The sequence below is a fragment of the Lepeophtheirus salmonis genome, chromosome 6 (genome assembly GCF_016086655.4).
Source record: "Lepeophtheirus salmonis chromosome 6, UVic_Lsal_1.4, whole genome shotgun sequence".
NCBI classification, from domain to species: domain Eukaryota; kingdom Metazoa; phylum Arthropoda; class Copepoda; order Siphonostomatoida; family Caligidae; genus Lepeophtheirus; species Lepeophtheirus salmonis.
Genome location: NC_052136.2, coordinates 45,185,478 through 45,193,797, shown reverse-complemented (window position 1 = coordinate 45,193,797; position 8,320 = coordinate 45,185,478). Strand labels below are relative to the sequence as shown.

At 29.5% G+C, this 8,320-nt stretch overlaps 1 long non-coding RNA gene across 1 annotated transcript; it reads left to right on the top strand.

Moving 5' to 3' along the window:
• Positions 1 to 4,394: 4,394 nt before the first annotated feature.
• Positions 4,395 to 5,558, top strand: LOC139905826 (uncharacterized). Its single transcript, XR_011780897.1, has 2 exons — positions 4,395 to 4,590; positions 4,710 to 5,558. It is a non-coding gene; the product is annotated as an uncharacterized lncRNA (long non-coding RNA).
• Positions 5,559 to 8,320: the final 2,762 nt, after the last annotated feature.

Genomic DNA, 8,320 nt, shown 5'->3' with positions numbered 1-8,320 from the left:
AATATAAATATGCATTTTTTTGTTTATCTTAGTAAACAATAGGCGGATTTGCAAATGTTGTTATGTATCAGATGAATTGTTTGTCTATGATACGCTAAAGTAAAGACAGACAGCGGCCATCTACAATTGATGTACCTACACTTATCTTCTGTTGGAAACGTAGATACAGAATTCTCATACAAATTTGTGAAATATTGTTGATAGAAATTTTATTCCTCTAAATTTGTTATTTTGCATAAAAAGCTGTAATGTGACCTAAATAGAGGATATCAAAACCAAAGCACCTTATTTTGAAAAAGATGTAAAATTTCAAAACTTAAGAGCCATTGAGCTACCTTCAAATATTTTTCAAAAAGTTCTTAGTTAGACAATGATATCCATGGGCTAAAATAATCCTTTGGATAGCCTAAGAATCTCATATTTAGAAAATTTAAAAAATAGGCTCCACCCTAACATATTATGTGTTGTATATCCTAACATGATTTAACAATTTCATCATGTATGTTTCAATTATAATATAATAATATAGAGCAGTGGTACCCAATCTACTTGCGTTTCGTATAAAACTTGGGGTATAAATACCATTTAATAAAAATTACAAATATCGGTGATACTAACAGTATTACTTTTTTTTACTAAAAGGGTAGCTTATTGTATTGCACAGTATAGGTAATATTTTATATATGAAACGCTTCCTTCCTTTTTTTCATATTAGTAGAATATTTATGGAAGGAATGAGAAAATTGAATTATAAAAATCATATAATAATTTTCGTCAGAAATTAGATGAACTTTGTTTATTAATTAATAGTTCGAGTGCCCAGAGTAATTAGGCGACGTCTTAAAGACAAATTTTACTTTTATAATATTGAAGATTGCTTCCCAAGAAATAATCAGTCTTAGTTTCCGTTTTTCAAGTACACACACACACACACGTAACTACTCAATACTTATATCAATTCAGACTTGTTTTGTCCTCAAGAATGAAGGAATAAAAAGAAATGTTTGAGAGAAAAAAAAATGTGATTTGATGAGTACTTTAGTCTGTGATATGCATAAGAAACCAATAACAGAAAAACAAAATGGAAACAGTTCTTCTTGCATACAAACTCAACGCTAGATGCACACGTCTGAAATATTTCATTAATGTGACTACACTATTATTTCTTAGACCTAAAATAGGTTTATAACATACATTAGGGAGCACAGTGTCCCTGTATTCACGCTCGATGCTAAATGTACACAGCTGCAATATTTATTAATAAGAATACATTTTTATTTATTATATCAAAATATGTTTATGATATACAGCAGGGATGTCTACATAGTACATGGGCTGAAATGTCACGGGCATAACAAAGAAAACACGTTTTTTTTCGTTAATAATTGTTTTTTTTTAACAAATATTATTATTAATTGTTATATATAAATATAATCGGATTTAAAATTGTCAACATGTAGATCCAATACTTAATATGTAAGCAGTATGTAATATGTAGGCCTCTTATTACAATATTAAATTTTTTTTCTTATCAATAGCTGTAATAAAAAGAAGTTCAAAAGTCCAAAGGAAAAAGTAGACAAAAATAATATTATGGGGTTTTCTCGAAAAAAGAAATACAGCTGTATCTAAAAGGTAAACATTAGACTAGTTTGAAATCTCTTTGTTTGAAATTGTTACATATAACATCTATTTCAATTATATTTTAAATTGAAAGACAAACTTCAATAGGCATATAGATTCCTTACATATTTGCACCTGATTCGATTAATAACGCCTGATTGTAATTTAAAAACAATTTTCTAATAGGCTCATTGAAACAATATTCAACTCAGGTTTATTTTTAAATAACATGATTTGATTCTTTTATCAACTCTTAACATAATACACTTTGACATTTAGTTTTGATATGAATATCAATTATGGATATTTTCAGTTTATGTGTTAAAACTGATAGTAGCCTTGAACAATAAAGAAGATGGCAAATTGACAAGTAGCTTTGAGGTACATATAACAGACAAACAAGTTCGAGTTAGTTAAACGACTTGTTATGAATTGGGATATAAAGTTTAATCAAATTTATTAATTATCTTGGATATTGGTGGGCCTAAAATACACATTTGAGTAAAATACGATGAAATTTAACTATTTTGAAATAGTTGTAAAGGTCGCCCAACGTCCTTAAAGGTTGAAAACTTGAGGGTTTTTTTTCAAAACATTTTTTTGTCTTCTTCTTTTAATAAAAACCGCAAACATATAGTATTAAATGTATTTTAACACATATTATGCATAAATAAATTATCTTTAAAAAATATTTAAATTCCTTTATTATTTTATTAATTGGAGCTGTGATTTTAAACAGAATATGAGAAAAGGATATTGTTTTTAAGCTATTACTTGGAGCAAACATTATTTATCCTTATGTATAATAAAACATAAATATTGCCAATTCTTTATGGTAAAAATACGCAATATTATCCGGGGAACTTTGATCTTTCATTGAAGGTTTTTATTAGGTACCTTTGTTACAGTAAGTAATCGAATTTCTTTAAAAAATTCAAAAATTTATTTTTTTGAATAATCTTCCATTTTTTTTTTTGAAAAATGATACTAATATTATTAAAATAAAAAGGGTGTTGTTAATATTCAAACAATTTGTGACAGTCTTCTCTAGTTCTTGTACTCTGTTTAAAAATCGGGAGTTCTCTTTTTATGGTCCTGGACAACTAGTAATAAATACTGTTCCTGCTATTCAACATTAGTAATTATGGAGTTGAATTCTTTTTGCCAAATAATTAGGACATGTTCAGGTGCTAATCATAAAAGATACCCAGTTATATTCATTTCTTGAATTCCAAGTTTCAGGGTCAGCTTGAAGGAAATTATTCGTTATGCCCAAACATGTAAAAAAGTTCCGGGTGATTATTGAAATAAATTTTTCCAATGATAGTTAACGAATATTTTTTAAGTCTACTTTTTTTCGTTTTGTAACTTTTTATGGATTAACTGAGCCTTCTAAATTTATAATTTCATCAGCCATACTACGTTTTTTTGAGATTATACTTTGTGATCAAAAAATGTTAGGGTTATATTTTGTTCGTTTAAATACCAAAGGTGCCAGGATTTTTTTTTTGTTACAGGTTCTGAAATTGCTAGATGTGTATTTAAAAAAATGATCGAACTTAAGATCTTAGTAAGGAGAAAATATAAAATCACTAACATGAACAAAGCTCTGATTGTATATGTATATTTTCGCAATAAAAATATTACGAATTCCTCTTATTTCAGTGAGTTTGAATTGATCTTGAAACATATAAACGTAGAGAGTGTAAAATGCCTTACTCATCCAACAAGGATGGTGCATAGCTCCTGGTGCAATAAGTGTATACCTCGAGGAAGATTACCCCTAAAAAAATTATAATAAGTTATAACAACTCTCTGTAATCATTTCTTAGTTTAACACATTGATGTTTTATCTTAACATGGTCAATTATGTTATCCTTCATAACATAAATTACTTTTAAATAATTGGACATGCCCCGCTTAAAGTCTGTTTTGTTCATCTTTTCCCACTCCTTCTAAAACTTTGATAAAACTTGAATATCAGTTCAAGATAAAGGAACCATAAAAATGGAGAAAAAACACTTGCTAAAACCATAGTTATTTTTTAATCATCCAATACCAACCTTAAGTGAAAGATCAATGTCCTCTCTTAATATTGTGTAGTTTTACCTTAAAGTTTTCGCTGTTTAAAGATAGATACTGTGATAGATACTACTAGTAATAGGTTACAAAAATATCCTTTATTCGTATGCCGTTTAAAATCAAAGAAACTAATTTGAGAACAAAGTAAATAAATACTTTTTAAAGATAATTTACTTTTGTAAAAAAAGTTAAAAAGTGAATTTAATTATAACTACTTGTAGTTGGAAGATAAAAAGAAGTAGACAAAACTTTCCCAAAAAACGTCAATTTTCAAAACTATAGGACATTGGGTGACCTCTAAATCTTTTTTAAAATTATTCAAAATTTGTCAGTCATTTTTTTAACAAAATGCATATTTTTAGCCTATGAGAGCTCATCATTTAAAAAAAAACCCAACAACTTAGAAATGGACCAGTATAATATACCTATTAAATATTTTGATATAATCAAATGTTGCTTATTTTTTTTTTTTTTTATCATTCTTTATTTGCTTTATGTATAATATATAACATATATTTATTAATAAGCCGGAGCGTTGCGTTGCGTTGGTTATTATTTTTTTTTTTTTACAAAATCGAACATATATTTTGCGTCATAAATATCTATTGCGTCTTAAATATTTAGGCAACCACTATGTTGCTATGTATATGTTACCATTTATTATTTTTTTTATTTTATTTGAAAACCAGGATGTCCCCATGGTGTTTCAAAATAAAAGTTTGACCGAGAAAGTCTCAAGGTTTCGTAACTTCGAAAATACGTAATCAACTTTTTGTTTTTTGATGCCATTTTGAATTTGATTTGTGATTTGTTAAGCTGAAATTAGTTGGTGTAAACTGTTTGTGAGGGGAAAATCCTAGAGTCACACAACTCCGAAATTTTTGGGTAATTATTTTTGTGTTTAGTGGCATTTTGAATTTGACACGTGATATTAATAGTTTAAATGTTTATATACGGTTCTTTGTTCTTAATTACTCCGAAGTAATCTGTATTTTTTTTTAAAGATTTCATCTAAACTTCATCGGCTAACAAATAGTTAGGAATAGCGAATTTGATAAGAAGTTGAGTATACCTTCCTTTGGTACTTACAAGTTTGCAGTTTTGGAGCACTTTGGATTTCCTTATCAAGATAAATAAAATGTTGAAAAAGGTGTGGGTAATTATTTTTCCACACCAATCATTTATGCCAGTAGAAGTACATCAAACTTGTCAACTTATTGGCAGAGACATCATCCAAAAATGTCTGTTGAGAAAAAGAGAGGTGACAATGACACAACAAGAAGATTGTCAATATATACAGCATTTAAACAACATCTTCTTGAGGATTCTCAAAAAAAAAAAAAAATAACTGCAAAGATAGGGTATTTTATTTCTAAAGACATGAACCCCTTTTCATTAGTTGAGGAAGAAGGATTTAGGGAATTAATTAATGAGCTAGATCCACAATAAAAAATAAGACCCAGAAAGCATTTTAATAATACCGTGATTCCTAAACTTTAAAACGAAGGCAAAGAAGCTCTGGATAATCAAAATATATATCCTTTACAAGGGATGGACGGACCTCTAGAGGAACTGGAAGCTTTTTATCTCGGACTGAGTATTATATGTAATACTTCGAGTTGGCAGTTAATATGCTTAATTTTTCTAACAAGACATCCACATGAATTCTTTTAATGAAAATCTTTTTTCGGTTTTTATAGAAGTCATAGAAGAATGAAAATTAGAGAGACCAAATCTTCCTAATACCAGTGAAATATACAGTGCATAAATTCTTATAAATACCATAAAAGGCATGTTGGGTCTATTTATACAAAAAATAAATTATTAAAGAATAAAAATAGATTAAACTTGAATAGCTACATTGATTCTATTTTTTTTTACTATTATACTGTACCGTGAAGGTTGTATAACAGTTCGTATCGAACAATGGGTTTAAAGTACCATCCTAACCCTAATATCTATGCATTTATCAAGGCTGTGTACCCGCTTAAATTTCAGGGCGAATCCGAGTCTCTAGTTTGACTTGAACTTTAAGATCGAGTCCTAATTGAACTTTAAAACCGAGTCCGACTTGAACTTCGAGACTGAGTCCCGAGTCGAGCAGGAATTTCAAGTCCGAGCCCCAAATCTGGAAAGTGATACAGTTAGATAAATATATATATATCAATTTTGATGAACACTACAACAAAAGGTAAAAAAATTATCATGTTCTACAAAGTGGTCCACATACAAAAGTATATAAATAAAAGAAAACGTAAATAATATAGTTTTGATTTTATAAAAACTTAAAAACTAAATATTTTTGTTTCGCTTAAGTATATTTACAAATTATATATTAGAAAAAATAAATAACAAGTATTTACATATCCAGTTTGCTTTTAAGAAAAGGATTGCATTTAGTAGATCCTCCTTCATTGATGATCTCTGATGACTTAAAATGAATTCAATGGCAGAAAACAATCATTCATGATGGATTTGACAATAAAATGTACGCAATGGAATGAACGTCTGAGGAATACATTGACATACCTTTGTTTCTTGTGTCAAAGGCTGTTTTTCCTCGGAGTCGAGGTCCATTCTTGACATTGATGATTGCATCCTTCAATCCTATTTTTATTGTGCTATGATTAAATGTTTAACGAGTTCTCTTTGAACCTTTCGCCAGAATATTTCATTCCCTCTCCAAGGCATCCTCTTGTTCCTGGTCACTTACACTAAAGTCCAATTACGTCAACAGACCTGCTTCCTCGTTAATATGAAAAATTCTTATTGTTGTTTCCATGGTAGCTTCTCTGGCAAATATATTATGAGATTCTTCTAGTAGAAGACAATATCTAGGATAGAGATAATCACTTCCCGAGAATAGTGAATTTGGAAAAAGTCCTTCTTCTCGTTTTGTGATGGACTTTAGAACCTCTTCTCCACATATACCTTCTGCAGAGGAGAGTTTTTTTTTTCGAAGACTACTATTCTTTTAAAAAAACATCAATGATTTCAATTTTCTTTTTTTACTTTTACTGTAGCTAAATATGGTAGTTCAAGGACATGAATCAATGTAGTAATTGAAATTCATATAGGTTCTGACATGTAGAAATCTTTGGACGCCGCTGCTAAATGATCAACCATTCCTCAGAGCTCAATGAGCCTATCCAGCTTGAGCTGTGTACTGTGTCTTGTCACATAATCTAAGATTGGTATTTAATTTGTCTTCGTCCAAATGACAGTCAGAAAGTAGGAGTTCCTTATATTTTTGACAAGTTGCCGAGCATGATTCAGAGTGACAGAAATTTCGCCCGCTTCAATCTATCTTTCACTTCAAGCTGGAGTGTATGAATGCCACATACGTATGTGGTTTACAGTTGGGACTATACTCATAGTAAATTCTTCGTCTTCATCATCTTCGTCTTCAACCACACTTCCAATGTCTTCATTTAGCAAACGAACTGTCTTTAGCATAGCTGAGGCATTATTGGTAACGACCGCCACAAATGATGTTTGGATATATTCAATACTTTCATCATATTTTCCACCATAATTCGTGTGTCTTGGATTGTATGCTTCCCTTTCATGTCAACAATTCAAAGTGTATAAACTTGTATCCCCTCACACTTCTTTAGGCAGTTGAATATTTATTGTCAGGAAATTCTTTAGGTGACATGTATGAGAATTAATTTCCCTTTTATATTTTCATCAGCTGAGTTTTCTTTCTTATATACTTTCCATCACATGTCCTCATCGTTTCTCGAGAAAGTCCAACTACAAGTTGATCAGCCATGGGCTTCAAGAGTCCTTGGATCCCAGATGAATCAAAAGTGAGAAGAGAGACTCTTCAAATGACTACTAGATCAACAACATAGTATTTGAAGGATTCTTCACCCAAAATAATTTTAAATGATTTTGTCGCAACAAATTCTGTCATAAGGGATTGAGATTGTGATGCCCTATATCACTAGATGATCTCTTTTTGTCGTATAAAACTTCTAAATTAGAAAACTCTGAGGGATGTTTTCTTTTCAAGTGCCTCTTTAAATTGGATGTAGTGTTACCTGAGGCACCATCAATTTCTGCCAAACAGATCTTTTCTTCAACTACAATTTGGTCAATATTCCCCCCCCCCCAAATTCAAGAAAATGCTCCTAATTTTTTTAATTCACTTTGCCAGACATATCAAAGAAGAACTGTGGAAAATCCCAAAAATAATTTAAAATTTGTTAGTTTATTGGATTTGAGAGATATAAGTAAAATTAATCTTATAACTTTAATAATTTAATCAAACTTGAAGAAAAATATATTTAATCTACCATTAGAAAAATTTTAAGTGACTACAACTAATAACCAACAATATAAATGTAAATTCATAGATATAAATGACAAATCTAACGAATATTATGAAATTCAACCTATCATAAAGTAAAAGTATATTGACTAACGAGTAAATACTATTTGATTTGCCTCTGGGGAAAAGAGATGCTTGATGAGTTTAAGAAAGAATTGTAATACAACAAGTTGGATGTACAAATATTAAAGGTCTGAAGTAAAAAATAATAGTACTTTTTCGCTATTGTTTTTGTTTGATTGGATAATATACTTTTAGCAGCCTACACAGATAATTAAT